Raw genomic sequence first — 15,067 nt, forward strand, 5'->3', positions numbered from 1 at the left:
TCAACTTCATGTGGTCTGGGAAGAAAGAATTTATAAAGCGGGAAACTTTCTATCTGCCTCTACAAGAAGGGGGATTGGGCCTGGTTAACATCCAAATGAAGGCTGATGCCATTTTTATTCAAAGTTCCTGTAGTTCTATGGTGTCGGATCTCCCAGATCGCTTCTTCCCTCTGTCCTGGGCGAATAAAAACCTTCTAGCAATTCTGGCTCTGCCTTGGTCTAACCTGTATCCGCACTTTTCTGACCCACCACAATGGCATGCTCACCTCAGAAAGTCTTGTCAACAAAACCATGCGACACTCTGCACATCCAACTGGACGATCATATCTACAAAATCTGTGTATTCCACTCTCCTTGAGAAACTATCGCATACCCCACACGTCATCTTGAAAGCTCCCCACATGAACTGGAGTAAAATTTTCGCATCGTGCCACAGTCCTCTTCTGGATAACCTGTTGAAGGAGCTGGCCTGGAAAATCGTTCACAAGGCTCTGAAGACAAAGAGCACCCTATATCATTGGGGATGCATAACTTCTCGCTCCTGCCCAAGAGTTGACTGCTCACAAGTAGAGACTCTCGACCACCTGTTCTTAGAATGTGACACACCATCCTTGCTCTGGTCCTGGCTCGAACACTATATCCGTCATAACACCGGAATCACCATTATCTGCAGCAAAAATCTTGTGTACTATGGGATTCTCGCCTCACCACTCCAAGCTCACATTCAGGCCGTCATATTGTACATGGTTAATGTTATTAAACATGAAATCTGGAAATCCAGATGCTACGCCAACTTTGAAAAACAGCATGTCACATATGCAGAAGTCCTCATAAACACCAAGAGGTATATTAGTTCCAGAATCGAAGCCGACATCAATAATGAGGACACCGATACCGTCTCGGAAAAATGGCAATTCCTCATCGAAAAGACCAACTCCAAAGTGAAATCTAAACTTTAGGGTTCTGTTTTTCTGTCTTTTGTTTCATCTTTCCTGTTGTCTGTTAGCCTTTTATTTATTTATTTGTCGTGCTTTTGGTTTAACAACTGTTTCAAAAGATCAGGCAGGGAGGATCGTAACCTCGTGTGCCTAGACCCAGCGTGGCTGGCCTGCCTAGGGTGCACAGTTGTAGGTTAGAGTAGATTTTCCTTTGTTTTTGTTGTTGTTGGTATTCTTTGTCTTAGAGTAGGGTTTTTTTTTGCCACCCTAAAACAAAAATAGGCGGTTCCCTCAGGGAGAGGCCCTCCCATTGCACTTCGGCTGGGCTGACACCTGCGATCGCCCCAAATGTGGGCGACTCGGGCGCATAATTTATGTTAGTGGGGGACTGCGTTCGCGCTATCCCCTGATAATGAAACTAAAAAATCAGATCTAATTTCTTACATTGGTCATCTCTAGTGAGAAATCGCGCAGATCCGCCTCATGTGAGAACAATGTGGGTTTCCTAACTAGATTTTCAGGGAAATGTCGACCATTGATCAAGTTATTATTATTTATTAAAAATGGACAGGTTTTCGATGTACTAAGCAATGAAATAATCGAGAGTTGGCCAGATCCACAGGTCACCTGTACTTGTCGAGTACTGACGCCCTCACACGCCGCGTTTCGCATAAAAGAAAACCCATTGGTTGACAGCAACCATATGATTTGGGGGGCTACGGACGCTGATAGGATGATCGCTGGCATGGGATTAGTGCCGCTTGGTGTGCGTGCATAATCTCTCTCTCTCTCTACCCAGAATCCTTTGTGGCCAAGTTTGTCGCGAATTTTCAGTATATACAACGCATTTCGTGGAGTCAAATGTCCATGAGCGACCATTAAAATCATGTGGTTAATATTTAAGTCATGACATTACCAGTCTATTGTGTGCAACTACTAGTTAGAATACGATTTTTTTTCCAGATGCTCTTGGCACTCACCGTCGTGTCTGTTTTGTTTCATTCCATGGGGTACTCCGTTGTTGACAGTCAATGGCATACTTACCTGGCGTAGGGGTTAACCGTGATCATGGAGGCGGTTCCCTCAGGGAGAGGCCCTCCCATTGCACTTCGGCTGGGCTGACACCTGCGATCGCCCCAAATGTGGGCGACTCGGGCGCATAATTTATGTTAGTGGGGGACTGTGTTCGCGCTATCCCCTGATAATGAAACTAAAAAATCAGATCTAATTTCTTACATTGGTCATCTCTAGTGAGAAATCGCGCAGATCCGCCTCATGTGAGAACAATGTGGGTTTCCTAACTAGATTTTCAGGGAAATGTCGACCATTGATCAAGTTATTATTATTTATTAAAAATGGACAGGTTTTCGATGTACTAAGCAATGAAATAATCGAGAGTTGGCCAGATCCACAGGTCACCTGTACTTGTCGAGTACTGACGCCCTCACACGCCGCGTTTCGCATAAAAGAAAACCCATTGGTTGACAGCAACCATATGATTTGGGGGGCTACGGACGCTGATAGGATGATCGCTGGCATGGGATTAGTGCCGCTTGGTGTGCGTGCATAATCTCTCTCTCTCTCTCTACCCAGAATCCTTTGTGGCCAAGTTTGTCGCGAATTTTCAGTATATACAACGCATTTCGTGGAGTCAAATGTCCATGAGCGACCATTAAAATCATGTGGTTGATATTTAAGTCATGACATTACCAGTCTATTGTGTGCAACTACTAGTTAGAATACGATTTTTTTCCAGATGCTCTTGGCACTCACCGTCGTGTCTGTTTTGTTTCATTCCATGGGGTACTCCGTTGTTGACAGTCAATGGCATACTTACCTGGCGTAGGGGTTAACCGTGATCATGGAGGCGGTTCCCTCAGGGAGAGGCCCTCCCATTGCACTTCGGCTGGGCTGACACCTGCGATCGCCCCAAATGTGGGCGACTCGGGCGCATAATTTATGTTAGTGGGGGACTGCGTTCGCGCTATCCCCTGATAATGAAACTAAAAAATCAGATCTAATTTCTTACATTGGTCATCTCTAGTGAGAAATCGCGCAGATCCGCCTCATGTGAGAACAATGTGGGTTTCCTAACTAGATTTTCAGGGAAATGTCGACCATTGATCAAGTTATTATTATTTATTAAAAATGGACAGGTTTTCGATGTACTAAGCAATGAAATAATCGAGAGTTGGCCAGATCCACAGGTCACCTGTACTTGTCGAGTACTGACGCCCTCACACGCCGCGTTTCGCATAAAAGAAAACCCATTGGTTGACAGCAACCATATGATTTGGGGGGCTACGGACGCTGATAGGATGATCGCTGGCATGGGATTAGTGCCGCTTGGTGTGCGTGCATAATCTCTCTCTCTCTCTCTACCCAGAATCCTTTGTGGCCAAGTTTGTCGCGAATTTTCAGTATATACAACGCATTTCGTGGAGTCAAATGTCCATGAGCGACCATTAAAATCATGTGGTTGATATTTAAGTCATGACATTACCAGTCTATTGTGTGCAACTACTAGTTAGAATACGATTTTTTTCCAGATGCTCTTGGCACTCACCGTCGTGTCTGTTTTGTTTCATTCCATGGGGTACTCCGTTGTTGACAGTCAATGGCATACTTACCTGGCGTAGGGGTTAACCGTGATCTCTAGGCCTGCTTTCTGCTGTTGGTATAACCATTGTCCAGCTTCCTGCTACTGGTGACTTGACTGCTGATCAACCCTTATCCTTGCTGCTTCTCTTTGGTGAGTAATTGCTTGATTGTTTCTGGTTACTGTATTTGTTGTTGTCTCCCCGGGTGTGTGCCATCTTTGGCCCCGGGGAAAGTCCGGAAGCTGCCGTGAAGAGAAGACACTGCGAAGCGCTCCTGAAGAAACCAGCTCCTGTCTCGTTCTGCTCTGCTTGGTGAGTCTTACCCATTATTTGTCTGCTTGTCGCTAGTTTTCTACTTGGCGTCCTGTGTATCCTGTGTGGTTGGTGTCACCTATCTGGAGGACTGGCCTTTGCGCCGTTTCCCAAATCCTCCCCCGATTGTTGATCACTGCTCTGACGAGAATGAGGCGAGATTCCTCTATCTCGGTCACGTTGACTGAACCTGTCAAACCAGTTGACCTGTTCAAAAGAATTAAAGAGTTAGGTATTAATATTGACGACTTGACGTGTGTCCAGCCTCTGCCTGGTAACAAGTATGATATAACATTCACCTCATTCAGCAAAAGAAGAGAAAATGAACGGAAATTTGAAAAGATGCATGGCGTAGAAGATTGCAAAAATTTTACTGAGTACACGATCGTCACCCTTTTCCATATCCCATCTGAGACCAACGACAACGAAATTCGGTACACTCTTAGCCAATATGGCGAGGTCTTGGCCTCCCGCTTCTGTACCTACCACTTCGCTCCAAAAGTGTTCAATGGTAACCGCCAATATAAAATGAAATTGAGATCTAACATTCCATCTGCGTTACGTATCTCCGGACGTAATGTTTGGGTTTCATACATGGGACAAGTGAGAACATGCAACAGATGCCAGCAATCAGGTCACTTATCCAAAGACTGCAAAACCACCATTTGCAACAGATGCCTTGAGCATGGCCATTCGACAAATGACTGTGACAAAACCATTGTGTGCACTATCTGCCACAAACCCGGTCACATCGCTCGGAATTGCAAAATCTCCTTGGCTAACCAAGTCTCTAAAAGTCCCTCATGGGCAAATGCGCCACCAATGTCCTCTAGCTGCAAATGTGGAAACTTCGTTGCAGCCTTGGACATCAAGTGCATGTACTGCTCAGATCTGGTCCCTCCAAAAGAAGCAACTATAGAATCATGTACCAAGTGCTCCAAAAAATCCGAATCCCCATATGTAGAAGTCGCATGCCAGGACTGTTTACCCACCATTGAAGATATGGTCATAGAAAATACCACCGGAGAAAACACAACCGCCAACACAACCACCAACCCTCCGTCTGAGTCTCCTGTTCATGCTCCCACGGCCTCTTCTAGGTTACCAGTTACCAAATCAAACGAACCATCTGTTACCCAAAAACAGACACCCAAGATCCCAGCCAACACGGAGAATATGACCAATGAAATGGATCAACCAACACCAGCCCACAGTAGTGGTGAAAGCTCTCAATCATCATATGAGACTGCCATAGTCACACTGCCGCAGCCAGCTACAGCCCACCCTGGTCCAGAAAACACGAAACCTCCAACAGAAGATAGAAAAAGACACTTCTCAGATGATGGTCAAACAGATGAAAGTGCAAAAAAAATGAAACCACCGGAAGTGACCAAACTTCATGAAATTGTTACTAAAAATGCTAAGTTTACTTGCAACCAGTTCGCCAGCATTGGTTGCGAATTCATTGCTGAATCCTTTGCCAGCCTGCGTTCCCACTGTAAGAAGGAACATGGAGAGAGGGGAGTGAAATTATTTTGTCCGGTGTCAGCCTGCAAATTTTCCTCCGGCACAACATTGGCTTGGACAAAACATGTACACACAACACATACACACTTCTTATCGCAGCAGACGATAGAAAGTTTACAGCAGTGTCTCACCCTTAACCAGTAATATCATGACTACCATCGCCTCTATAAACATCCAGGGACTACGCAACCAAGCCTCCAGACTCGCCTTCTTTAACCACTGCCATAGCGCCAAATTCGACCTTATCTGCATCCAGGAAACGTATATGAGCTCTTGTGATGATGCGGAGCAATGGGAGATGGAATGGGGTGGACGCATCCTGTATAGCCTTGGGTCTAAACACTCAAGAGGCGTGGCCATCCTTTTCTCTCCAGCCTTCCAAGCGAAGTACAATGAAGTTCATACGGATTCTGAAGGCAGAGTTGTTTCTGTCTCCATCACGCATGGCACCACTTCCTTTCGTTTGTGTTCTGTCTATGCCCCCAATAATCCTCAGGCTCGCATTAGCTTCTTCGGTTCTCTTGCTCAATATTTGCCCCCAAACAAAGAGACAATCCTATGTGGTGATTTCAATTGTGTCAGTGATCCACTGCTTGACAAACTTGGTGGACTTGATAGCCCAGAAGTCCGGGCCGGCTCTGATGTCCTTAATTCCATCTGCTCTGACTATAATATCACTGATCACTGGCGCATTTCCCATCCCTCAACGAAGGAATTCACCTGGAGGAGTGCCAACAACGCTTCTGCATCTAGAATTGACAAGTTTCTGACCCCCAAAAACATGACCACTGAATCTAAAATCATTCCTTGTCCATTCTCTGACCATGAATTCATCACCTGTGTACTCAAGATGCCAACATCCATCGCAAGAGGTCGAGGTGTATGGAAGTGTAATATCTCAACCCTCCAAGACCCTGTAGTCAGGAGTAGCATAAGAAAACACATCCAACAATGGAAGACCCTTAAACCTGCCTTTGACTCTATTTTGGACTGGTGGGACACAGTCAAGGCTCGGGCCAAATCACTAATCACCACGCACTCAAAACGCATATCGCAAGACAATAGAGCAAAGCTGAACAAACTTCTTCATCATTTTAAAGAACTGACACATAAGCTTAACTCGGGAGACCGTACTCGGGCTACCCTGGGATCCTACCACATTACCAAAAAGAAAATTCATGACTTACAGCTTAGGAAACTGGAAGGGGCGAAAATCCGCTCGCGAGCACAACTTATTCAAGAGCAGGAAAGATGGTCAAGCGTCTTTTTAACTACAGAACGCAGACGTGGCAAGAGCAAGCTGGTCTCCAGTGTTATCAATGCTGAAGGCAAAGTGGTGTCAGATCCGGATGAAGTCCCATCTGTCTTTGCCCAATTTTATAGTAAATTATATACATCACAACCAAACTTAGACTGCAAGGAGCAAGATTTCTTCCTGGGCAAGCTCACCAGGTCTTTCTCTGACATGCAAAAACAAGAACTTGACAAACCAATTATACAGAAAGAGTTACATGATGCTCTGAAGAACATGAAAGATAATAAGACCCCGGGCTTGGATGGTCTTCCCAAAGAATTTTATATGCTCTTCTGGGAAGATCTAGGAGAAGATTTCACCCAAGTTATTAATATCGCCATGACACAAGGTCAACTATCCACCTCCCAGCGTCAGGGTCTAATCACCCTGGTGAATAAGCCTTCACCCCAAGAAGGTAATCATCACGAAGCAGTGCGCCCTGGGGATAAAAGACCTATATCCCTTCTTAACGTTGACTACAAAATCGTCACGAAAGCTCTCGCCACCCGTTTATATTCTGTTCTTCCATCTGTTATCGGGCCTTTCCAAACCTGTGGTGTTGCTGGGCGGTCAATTCACCAAAACGTGCGCATCCTGAGAGATTTCACCACTTTTGCTAATAGCAGAGGCTTTGGCAGTGCTATCGTTTCTTTGGATCAGAAAAAAGCCTTTGATAGGGTTGAGTGGAAATTCCTATATAAAACCCTCATGCAGCTGAATTGCGGCTCACTCTTCTGTTCTTACATCAAGACGATCTACAATGATATCATGAGTTCGGTCACCGTCAATGGGCATGTGTCCCCTGCCTTTTCTTTATCTAGGGGTGTCCGTCAGGGCTGCCCACTCTCACCTTTGCTGTACATCATTTTCATGGAGCCGCTTGCAGCAGCTGTGCAGAGTTCAACCGAAATCAAAGGTGTGAAACTACCTGGATCAAAAACTGAATGCAAACTTCTCCAATATGCAGATGACTCCACAGCTCTGGTTACTGATAATAAGTCGTTCAAGGCTCTGTTCCAACTTTTTGAGAGATTTGGTACTGCTTCGGGCTCTGAACTCAATATGACGAAATGCAAAGGTCTCTTCCTAGGAAGCTGGAGAAACCGTTCAGACAAGCCTTATAACATTGACTGGACGGGGGTCAGAATCAAAATCAATGGCTTCTGGTTTGGGAGCATCGATATGAGTGCCGTCAATTGGGACAGTTGCGTCAAGAAGTTTAAAACCACTCTTACTCAATGGGAGAAGAGACGTCTCTCAATGGTCGGAAAAGTCATCGTCATAAACAACCTCGTTACCGCACCACTTTGGTACATTGCACACATCTACAATATTCCCAACTCTGTCATTCAGACGCTCACTCCTCTGGTTTTCAACTTCATGTGGTCTGGGAAGAAAGAATTTATAAAGCGGGAAACTTTCTATCTGCCTCTACAAGAAGGGGGATTGGGCCTGGTTAACATCCAAATGAAGGCTGATGCCATTTTTATTCAAAGTTCCTGTAGTTCTATGGTGTCGGATCTCCCAGATCGCTTCTTCCCTCTGTCCTGGGCGAATAAAAACCTTCTAGCAATTCTGGCTCTGCCTTGGTCTAACCTGTATCCGCACTTTTCTGACCCACCACAATGGCATGCTCACCTCAGAAAGTCTTGTCAACAAAACCATGCGACACTCTGCACATCCAACTGGACGATCATATCTACAAAATCTGTGTATTCCACTCTCCTTGAGAAACTATCGCATACCCCACACGTCATCTTGAAAGCTCCCCACATGAACTGGAGTAAAATTTTCGCATCGTGCCACAGTCCTCTTCTGGATAACCTGTTGAAGGAGCTGGCCTGGAAAATCGTTCACAAGGCTCTGAAGACAAAGAGCACCCTATATCATTGGGGATGCATAACTTCTCGCTCCTGCCCAAGAGTTGACTGCTCACAAGTAGAGACTCTCGACCACCTGTTCTTAGAATGTGACACACCATCCTTGCTCTGGTCCTGGCTCGAACACTATATCCGTCATAACACCGGAATCACCATTATCTGCAGCAAAAATCTTGTGTACTATGGGATTCTCGCCTCACCACTCCAAGCTCACATTCAGGCCGTCATATTGTACATGGTTAATGTTATTAAACATGAAATCTGGAAATCCAGATGCTACGCCAACTTTGAAAAACAGCATGTCACATATGCAGAAGTCCTCATAAACACCAAGAGGTATATTAGTTCCAGAATCGAAGCCGACATCAATAATGAGGACACCGATACCGTCTCGGAAAAATGGCAATTCCTCATCGAAAAGACCAACTCCAAAGTGAAATCTAAACTTTAGGGTTCTGTTTTTCTGTCTTTTGTTTCATCTTTCCTGTTGTCTGTTAGCCTTTTATTTATTTATTTGTCGTGCTTTTGGTTTAACAACTGTTTCAAAAGATCAGGCAGGGAGGATCGTAACCTCGTGTGCCTAGACCCAGCGTGGCTGGCCTGCCTAGGGTGCACAGTTGTAGGTTAGAGTAGATTTTCCTTTGTTTTTGTTGTTGTTGGTATTCTTTGTCTTAGAGTAGGGTTTTTTTTTTGCCACCCTAAAACAAAAATAGGCGGTTCCCTCAGGGAGAGGCCCTCCCATTGCACTTCGGCTGGGCTGACACCTGCGATCGCCCCAAATGTGGGCGACTCGGGCGCATAATTTATGTTAGTGGGGGACTGCGTTCGCGCTATCCCCTGATAATGAAACTAAAAAATCAGATCTAATTTCTTACATTGGTCATCTCTAGTGAGAAATCGCGCAGATCCGCCTCATGTGAGAACAATGTGGGTTTCCTAACTAGATTTTCAGGGAAATGTCGACCATTGATCAAGTTATTATTATTTATTAAAAATGGACAGGTTTTCGATGTACTAAGCAATGAAATAATCGAGAGTTGGCCAGATCCACAGGTCACCTGTACTTGTCGAGTACTGACGCCCTCACACGCCGCGTTTCGCATAAAAGAAAACCCATTGGTTGACAGCAACCATATGATTTGGGGGGCTACGGACGCTGATAGGATGATCGCTGGCATGGGATTAGTGCCGCTTGGTGTGCGTGCATAATCTCTCTCTCTCTACCCAGAATCCTTTGTGGCCAAGTTTGTCGCGAATTTTCAGTATATACAACGCATTTCGTGGAGTCAAATGTCCATGAGCGACCATTAAAATCATGTGGTTAATATTTAAGTCATGACATTACCAGTCTATTGTGTGCAACTACTAGTTAGAATACGATTTTTTTCCAGATGCTCTTGGCACTCACCGTCGTGTCTGTTTTGTTTCATTCCATGGGGTACTCCGTTGTTGACAGTCAATGGCATACTTACCTGGCGTAGGGGTTAACCGTGATCATGGAGGCGGTTCCCTCAGGGAGAGGCCCTCCCATTGCACTTCGGCTGGGCTGACACCTGCGATCGCCCCAAATGTGGGCGACTCGGGCGCATAATTTATGTTAGTGGGGGACTGCGTTCGCGCTATCCCCTGATAATGAAACTAAAAAATCAGATCTAATTTCTTACATTGGTCATCTCTAGTGAGAAATCGCGCAGATCCGCCTCATGTGAGAACAATGTGGGTTTCCTAACTAGATTTTCAGGGAAATGTCGACCATTGATCAAGTTATTATTATTTATTAAAAATGGACAGGTTTTCGATGTACTAAGCAATGAAATAATCGAGAGTTGGCCAGATCCACAGGTCACCTGTACTTGTCGAGTACTGACGCCCTCACACGCCGCGTTTCGCATAAAAGAAAACCCATTGGTTGACAGCAACCATATGATTTGGGGGGCTACGGACGCTGATAGGATGATCGCTGGCATGGGATTAGTGCCGCTTGGTGTGCGTGCATAATCTCTCTCTCTCTACCCAGAATCCTTTGTGGCCAAGTTTGTCGCGAATTTTCAGTATATACAACGCATTTCGTGGAGTCAAATGTCCATGAGCGACCATTAAAATCATGTGGTTAATATTTAAGTCATGACATTACCAGTCTATTGTGTGCAACTACTAGTTAGAATACGATTTTTTTCCAGATGCTCTTGGCACTCACCGTCGTGTCTGTTTTGTTTCATTCCATGGGGTACTCCGTTGTTGACAGTCAATGGCATACTTACCTGGCGTAGGGGTTAACCGTGATCATGGAGGCGGTTCCCTCAGGGAGAGGCCCTCCCATTGCACTTCGGCTGGGCTGACACCTGCGATCGCCCCAAATGTGGGCGACTCGGGCGCATAATTTATGTTAGTGGGGGACTGCGTTCGCGCTATCCCCTGATAATGAAACTAAAAAATCAGATCTAATTTCTTACATTGGTCATCTCTAGTGAGAAATCGCGCAGATCCGCCTCATGTGAGAACAATGTGGGTTTCCTAACTAGATTTTCAGGGAAATGTCGACCATTGATCAAGTTATTATTATTTATTAAAAATGGACAGGTTTTCGATGTACTAAGCAATGAAATAATCGAGAGTTGGCCAGATCCACAGGTCACCTGTACTTGTCGAGTACTGACGCCCTCACACGCCGCGTTTCGCATAAAAGAAAACCCATTGGTTGACAGCAACCATATGATTTGGGGGGCTACGGACGCTGATAGGATGATCGCTGGCATGGGATTAGTGCCGCTTGGTGTGCGTGCATAATCTCTCTCTCTCTCTACCCAGAATCCTTTGTGGCCAAGTTTGTCGCGAATTTTCAGTATATACAACGCATTTCGTGGAGTCAAATGTCCATGAGCGACCATTAAAATCATGTGGTTAATATTTAAGTCATGACATTACCAGTCTATTGTGTGCAACTACTAGTTAGAATACGATTTTTTTCCAGATGCTCTTGGCACTCACCGTCGTGTCTGTTTTGTTTCATTCCATGGGGTACTCCGTTGTTGACAGTCAATGGCATACTTACCTGGCGTAGGGGTTAACCGTGATCATGGAGGCGGTTCCCTCAGGGAGAGGCCCTCCCATTGCACTTCGGCTGGGCTGACACCTGCGATCGCCCCAAATGTGGGCGACTCGGGCGCATAATTTATGTTAGTGGGGGACTGCGTTCGCGCTATCCCCTGATAATGAAACTAAAAAATCAGATCTAATTTCTTACATTGGTCATCTCTAGTGAGAAATCGTGCAGATCCGCCTCATGTGAGAACAATGTGGGTTTCCTAACTAGATTTTCAGGGAAATGTCGACCATTGATCAAGTTATTATTATTTATTAAAAATGGACAGGTTTTCGATGTACTAAGCAATGAAATAATCGAGAGTTGGCCAGATCCACAGGTCACCTGTACTTGTCGAGTACTGACGCCCTCACACGCCGCGTTTCGCATAAAAGAAAACCCATTGGTTGACAGCAACCATATGATTTGGGGGGCTACGGACGCTGATAGGATGATCGCTGGCATGGGATTAGTGCCGCTTGGTGTGCGTGCATAATCTCTCTCTCTACCCAGAATCCTTTGTGGCCAAGTTTGTCGCGAATTTTCAGTATATACAACGCATTTCGTGGAGTCAAATGTCCATGAGCGACCATTAAAATCGTGTGGTTAATATTTAAGTCATGACATTACCAGTCTATTGTGTGCAACTACTAGTTAGAATACGATTTTTTTTTCCAGATGCTCTTGGCACTCACCGTCGTGTCTGTTTTGTTTCATTCCATGGGGTACTCCATTGTTGACAGTCAATGGCATACTTACCTGGCGTAGGGGTTAACCGTGATCATGGAGGCGGTTCCCTCAGGGAGAGGCCCTCCCATTGCACTTCGGCTGGGCTGACACCTGCGATCGCCCCAAATGTGGGCGACTCGGGCGCATAATTTATGTTAGTGGGGGACTGCGTTCGCGCTATCCCCTGATAATGAAACTAAAAAATCAGATCTAATTTCTTACATTGGTCATCTCTAGTGAGAAATCGCGCAGATCCGCCTCATGTGAGAACAATGTGGGTTTCCTAACTAGATTTTCAGGGAAATGTCGACCATTGATCAAGTTATTATTATTTATTAAAAATGGACAGGTTTTCAATGTACTAAGCAATGAAATAATCGAGAGTTGGCCAGATCCACAGGTCACCTGTACTTGTCGAGTACTGACGCCCTCACACGCCGCGTTTCGCATAAAAGAAAACCATTGGTTGACAGCAACCATATGATTTGGGGGGCTACGGACGCTGATAGGATGATCGCTGGCATGGGATTAGTGCCGCTTGGTGTGCGTGCATAATCTCTCTCTCTCTACCCAGAATCCTTTGTGGCCAAGTTTGTCGCGAATTTTCAGTATATACAACGCATTTCGTGGAGTCAAATGTCCATGAGCGACCATTAAAATCATGTGGTTAATATTTAAGTCATGACATTACCAGTCTATTGTGTGCAACTACTAGTTAGAATACGATTTTTTTCCAGATGCTCTTGGCACTCACCGTCGTGTCTGTTTTGTTTCATTCCATGGGGTACTCCGTTGTTGACAGTCAATGGCATACTTACCTGGCGTAGGGGTTAACCGTGATCATGGAGGCGGTTCCCTCAGGGAGAGGCCCTCCCATTGCACTTCGGCTGGGCTGACACCTGCGATCGCCCCAAATGTGGGCGACTCGGGCGCATAATTTATGTTAGTGGGGGACTGCGTTCGCGCTATCCCCTGATAATGAAACTAAAAAATTAGATCTAATTTCTTACATTGGTCATCTCTACTGAGAAATCGCGCAGATCCGCCTCATGTGAGAACAATGTGGGTTTCCTAACTAGATTTTCAGGGAAATGTCGACCATTGATCAAGTTATTATTATTTATTAAAAATGGACAGGTTTTCGATGTACTAAGCAATGAAATAATCGAGAGTTGGCCAGATCCACAGGTCACCTGTACTTGTCGAGTACTGACGCCCTCACACGCCGCGTTTCGCATAAAAGAAAACCCATTGGTTGACAGCAACCATATGATTTGGGGGGCTACGGACGCTGATAGGATGATCGCTGGCATGGGATTAGTGCCGCTTGGTGTGCGTGCATAATCTCTCTCTCTCTCTACCCAGAATCCTTTGTGACCAAGTTTGTCGCGAATTTTCAGTATATACAACGCATTTCGTGGAGTCAAATGTCCATGAGCGACCATTAAAATCATGTGGTTAATATTTAAGTCATGACATTACCAGTCTATTGTGTGCAACTACTAGTTAGAATACGATTTTTTTCCAGATGCTCTTGGCACTCACCGTCGTGTCTGTTTTGTTTCATTCCATGGGGTACTCCGTTGTTGACAGTCAATGGCATACTTACCTGGCGTAGGGGTTAACCGTGATCATGGAGGCGGTTCCCTCAGGGAGAGGCCCTCCCATTGCACTTCGGCTGGGCTGACACCTGCGATCGCCCCAAATGTGGGCGACTCGGGCGCATAATTTATGTTAGTGGGGGACTGCGTTCGCGCTATCCCCTGATAATGAAACTAAAAAATCAGATCTAATTTCTTACATTGGTCATCTCTAGTGAGAAATCGCGCAGATCCGCCTCATGTGAGAACAATGTGGGTTTCCTAACTAGATTTTCAGGGAAATGTCGACCATTGATCAAGTTATTATTATTTATTAAAAATGGACAGGTTTTCGATGTACTAAGCAATGAAATAATCGAGAGTTGGCCAGATCCACAGGTCACCTGTACTTGTCGAGTACTGACGCCCACACACGCCGCGTTTCGCATAAAAGAAAACCCATTGGTTGACAGCAACCATATGATTTGGGGGGCTACGGACGCTGATAGGATGATCGCTGGCATGGGATTAGTGCCGCTTGGTGTGCGTGCATAATCTCTCTCTCTCTCTACCCAGAATCCTTTGTGGCCAAGTTTGTCGCGAATTTTCAGTATATACAACGCATTTCGTGGAGTCAAATGTCCATGAGCGACCATTAAAATCATGTGGTTAATATTTAAGTCATGACATTACCAGTCTATTGTGTGCAACTACTAGTTAGAATACGATTTTTTTTCCAGATGCTCTTGGCACTCACCGTCGTGTCTGTTTTGTTTCATTCCATGGGGTACTCCGTTGTTGACAGTCAATGGCATACTTACCTGGCGTAGGGGTTAACCGTGATCATGGAGGCGGTTCCCTCAGGGAGAGGCCCTCCCATTGCACTTCGGCTGGGCTGACACCTGCGATCGCCCCAAATGTGGGCGACTCGGGCGCATAATTTATGTTAGTGGGGGACTGCGTTCGCGCTATCCCCTGATAATGAAACTAAAAAATCAGATCTAATTTCTTACATTGGTCATCTCTAGTGAGAAATCGCGCAGATCCGCCTCATGTGAGAACAATGTGGGTTTCCTAACTAGATTTTCAGGGAAATGTCGACCATTGATCAAGTTATTATTATTT

General features: G+C 45.4%; 9 non-coding genes and 2 pseudogenes across 9 annotated transcripts; all 11 read left to right on the plus strand.

Moving 5' to 3' along the window:
* The first annotated feature begins 1,212 nt into the window (after nt 1-1,212).
* LOC146750672 (U1 spliceosomal RNA) lies at nt 1,213-1,347 on the plus strand (annotated as a pseudogene).
* A 627-nt stretch (nt 1,348-1,974) lies between these two features.
* Nucleotides 1,975-2,139, plus strand: LOC146750673 (U1 spliceosomal RNA). The gene has a single exon (XR_014930508.1). It is a non-coding gene; the product is annotated as a U1 spliceosomal RNA (small nuclear RNA).
* A 628-nt stretch (nt 2,140-2,767) lies between these two features.
* LOC146750674 (U1 spliceosomal RNA) lies at nt 2,768-2,932 on the plus strand. The gene has a single exon (XR_014930314.1). It is a non-coding gene; the product is annotated as a U1 spliceosomal RNA (small nuclear RNA).
* A 6,324-nt stretch (nt 2,933-9,256) lies between these two features.
* LOC146750675 (U1 spliceosomal RNA) lies at nt 9,257-9,391 on the plus strand (annotated as a pseudogene).
* A 624-nt stretch (nt 9,392-10,015) lies between these two features.
* Nucleotides 10,016-10,180, plus strand: LOC146750676 (U1 spliceosomal RNA). Its single transcript, XR_014930316.1, has one exon. It is a non-coding gene; the product is annotated as a U1 spliceosomal RNA (small nuclear RNA).
* Nucleotides 10,181-10,804: 624 nt separating this feature from the next.
* On the plus strand, nt 10,805-10,969 carry LOC146750677 (U1 spliceosomal RNA). Its single transcript, XR_014930317.1, has one exon. It is a non-coding gene; the product is annotated as a U1 spliceosomal RNA (small nuclear RNA).
* A 626-nt stretch (nt 10,970-11,595) lies between these two features.
* Nucleotides 11,596-11,760, plus strand: LOC146750678 (U1 spliceosomal RNA). Its single transcript, XR_014930319.1, has one exon. It is a non-coding gene; the product is annotated as a U1 spliceosomal RNA (small nuclear RNA).
* Nucleotides 11,761-12,384: 624 nt separating this feature from the next.
* On the plus strand, nt 12,385-12,549 carry LOC146750679 (U1 spliceosomal RNA). Its single transcript, XR_014930321.1, has one exon. It is a non-coding gene; the product is annotated as a U1 spliceosomal RNA (small nuclear RNA).
* A 623-nt stretch (nt 12,550-13,172) lies between these two features.
* On the plus strand, nt 13,173-13,337 carry LOC146750680 (U1 spliceosomal RNA). The gene has a single exon (XR_014930326.1). It is a non-coding gene; the product is annotated as a U1 spliceosomal RNA (small nuclear RNA).
* A 626-nt stretch (nt 13,338-13,963) lies between these two features.
* LOC146750681 (U1 spliceosomal RNA) lies at nt 13,964-14,128 on the plus strand. The gene has a single exon (XR_014930328.1). It is a non-coding gene; the product is annotated as a U1 spliceosomal RNA (small nuclear RNA).
* A 627-nt stretch (nt 14,129-14,755) lies between these two features.
* Nucleotides 14,756-14,920, plus strand: LOC146750682 (U1 spliceosomal RNA). The gene has a single exon (XR_014930330.1). It is a non-coding gene; the product is annotated as a U1 spliceosomal RNA (small nuclear RNA).
* The last annotated feature ends 147 nt before the right edge of the window (nt 14,921-15,067 follow it).

The sequence above is a fragment of the Saccoglossus kowalevskii genome, chromosome 1 (genome assembly GCF_978046115.1).
Source record: "Saccoglossus kowalevskii chromosome 1, keSacKowa6.1, whole genome shotgun sequence".
Taxonomy (NCBI): Eukaryota; Metazoa; Hemichordata; class Enteropneusta; family Harrimaniidae; genus Saccoglossus; species Saccoglossus kowalevskii.